Source organism: Arachis hypogaea, chromosome 20 (assembly GCF_003086295.3).
Source record: "Arachis hypogaea cultivar Tifrunner chromosome 20, arahy.Tifrunner.gnm2.J5K5, whole genome shotgun sequence".
NCBI lineage: Eukaryota > Viridiplantae > Streptophyta > Magnoliopsida > Fabales > Fabaceae > Arachis > Arachis hypogaea.
The window spans coordinates 84456162-84459370 of record NC_092055.1 but is presented as its reverse complement, the minus strand read 5'-3'; the positions used below and the strand labels follow the sequence as shown (position 1 = coordinate 84459370).

Here is a 3209-nt window from a genome sequence, read left to right as displayed (position 1 = left end):
TATTTTGCTCAGCTTGACTAATTCACCAATTGATTAAAATTGCTCAAATCTACCAATCTCTGTGGATACGAATCCACTCCACTATGGGTTATTACTTGTCGATAATTTTGGTGCGCTTGCCAAAAGAACGGATTCATCATTTTTATATGGGGAGTGAATTCCAGTCATCAAGTTTTATGGCGCCGTTGCGGGGAATTGGTTTGAATTTGACAATGACTAAATTGATTGGGGAGCTAGATTAAGCATTTTGATTACCTTGTTATTTTTTTTTTACTTTCTTCTTTTCTATTCTGTTTTATTTTTACTGTGATCATTTTAGTTATTCATTGTTCATATTTCCATTCTTCTAACTATTTGATTAATTGCATCAACCAAGCTAACCACTAATCTTAACAACAGTGATTCCTTCACTTGCCTCTGCTTGCTGTTTGTTAAATGCATGACAGGTAGAAGGGGAGAAACTTCATCCTCCTTTGATAGTGAACCTGAGAGGACCTTCCTTAGATTAAGGAGGGAAGCAAGAGGCAAAGGCATAGTTGAAGAGGAAGTAGTGGAGGAAGATCTGAGAACCACTATGGAGGAAAAGGTGCATAACAATGTTGGAGAGGATGCTGGCAATAATAAGGGCAAGAGAGTAGAGTCTTAGGCTCCTACATCAACCCAAATCTAGGAAACTGTGGCAGCAGCATTCTGAAGCCAACAATCCATGCTAACAACTTTGAGTTGAAACCTCAACTCATCACACTCGTCCAGAATAATTATTCATATGGAGGGGGAGCCCAAGAGGACCCAAACCAACATCTTACTACATTCTCGAGGATTTGTGATACTGTAAAGTCCAATGGTGTACACCCTGACACCTACAAGCTACTTTTGTTCCCTTTTTCACTCAGAGATAAGGCAGCAAAGTGGTTGGAAGCATTTCCCAAGGAGAGCTTAACCACATGGGATGATGTTGTGAACAAGTTTCTAGTAAGATTCTACCCTCGACAGAGAGTCAACAGACTAAGAGCTGAGGTGCAAACTTTCAGACAGCAAGATGGTGAAACACTTTATGAGGCCTGAGAGAGGTTCAAAGATTTGACAAGGAAATGCCCACCGGATATGTTCAATGAATGGGTGCAACTACACATCTTCTATGAAGGGCTATCATATGAGTCAAAGCAAGCAGTAGATCATTCTTCAGGTGGCTCACTCAACAAGAAGAAAACCATTGAAGAAGCCATAGATGTTATAGAGACTGTGGCTGAGAATGAGTATTTCTATGCTTCAGATAGAACTCAAAAGAGAGGAGTAATGGAGCTAAATTCCATGGATGCCTTATTAGCCCAAAATAAAATGATCACTGTGCAACTAACAGCCCTGACCAAGAAGGTGGAGAAGAATCAAGTCTCAGCCATTCAAGCCCAAGCCCCTCAATAAGAAGGAGATGCATCAGAAGTTGAATGTGAATGGGAGCAATCTAACTATGTGAACAATTCTTCTAGAACAGTAGTACTTTGCATTAATCTTTGAGGAACAGTAGAGCTCCACACCTTAATCTATGGAGTGTAGAAACTCTACCGTTGAAAATACATAAGTGAAAGGTCCAGGCATGGCCGAGATGGCCAGCCCCCTAAAACATGATCAATAGTCTCCTAATATGAACAATGAATTAAAATTGAGACCAAAGATGCCCTAATACAATAGTAAAAGGTCCTATTTATAATAAACTAGTCACTAGGGTTTATATAAGTAAGTAATTGATGCATAAATCCACTTCCAGGGCCCACTTGGTGTGTGTTTGGGCTGAGCTTAAGTGTTGCATGTGCAGAGGCCATTTGTGGAGTTGAACGCCAGCTTTTGTGCCAGTTTGGGCGTTCAACTCTGGTTTTGGTTCCTTTTCTGGCGCTGGACGCCAGATTTGGGCAGAAAGGTGGCGTTGAACGCCAGTTTACGTTGTCTATTCTTGGCCAAAGTATAGACTATTATATATTTCTGGAAAGCCCTGGATGTCTACTTTCCAACGCAATTGGAAGCGCGCCATTTCGAGTTCTGTAGCTCCAGAAAATCCACTTTGAGTGCAGGGAGGTCAGAATCCAACAGCATCATCAGTCCTTCTTCAACCTCTGAATCTGATTTCTGCTCAAGTCCCTCAATTTCAGCCAGAAAATACCTGAAATCACAGAAAAACACACAATCTCATAGTAAAGTCCAGAAATGTGAATTTAACATAAAAACTAATGAAAACATCCCTAAAAGTAACTAGATCCAACTAAAAACATACTAAAAACAATGTCAAAAAGCGTATAAATTATCCGCTCATCACAACACCAAACTTAAATTGTTGCTTCAAACTATCAATGAAACAGAGCTTCAATCATATGAGTGGGACTTATAGCTTTTTGCCTCTTGAATAGTTTTGGCATCTCACTTTATCCATTGAAGTTTAGAATGATTGGCATCTATAGGAACTTCAGATTTCAAATAGTGTTATTGACTCTCCTAGTTCAGTATGATGATTCTTGAACACAGCTTCTTTATGAGTCTTGGCCGTGGCCCTAAGCACTTTGTTTTCCAGTATTACCACCGGATACATAAATGCCACAGACACATAATTGGGTGAACCTTTTCAGATTGTGACTCAGCTTTGCTAAAGTCCCCAATTAGAGGTGTCCAGGGTTCTTAAGCACACTCTTCTTTTGCTTTGGACCTTGACTTTAACCGCTCAGTCTCAAGTTTTCACTTGACACCTACACGCCACAAGCACATGGTTAGGGACAGCTTGGTTTAGCCGCTTAGACCAGGATTTTACTCCTTTAGGCCCTCCTATCCACTGATGCTCAAAGCCTTGGGATCCTTTTTATTTCCCTTGCCTTTTGGTTTTAAGGGTTATTGGCTTTTTGCTCTTGCCTCTTGGTTTTAAGAGCTTTTGGCTTTTTCTGCTTGCTTTTTCTCTTTTTTTTTTCTATATTTTTTTTTCGCCTATTATTTTTTTTTCTGCAAGCTTTGTTTTTTGCTACTTTTTCTTGCTTCAAGAATCATTTTTATGATTTTTCAGATTATCAAATAACATGTCTCCTAGTCATCATTCTTTCAAGAGCCAACATATTTAACATTCTTAAACAACAACTTCAAAAGACATATGCACTGTTCAAGCATTCATTCAGAAAACAAGAAGCATTGTCACCACATCAATATAATTAAACTAAGTTCAAGGATAAATTCGA

General features: G+C 39.3%; 1 non-coding gene across 1 annotated transcript; it reads right to left on the bottom strand.

Annotated features, from left to right (window-relative positions):
• Positions 1 to 1002: 1002 nt before the first annotated feature.
• LOC112787873 (small nucleolar RNA R71) lies at positions 1003 to 1110 on the bottom strand. The gene has a single exon (XR_003195260.1). It is a non-coding gene; the product is annotated as a small nucleolar RNA R71 (small nucleolar RNA).
• Positions 1111 to 3209: the final 2099 nt, after the last annotated feature.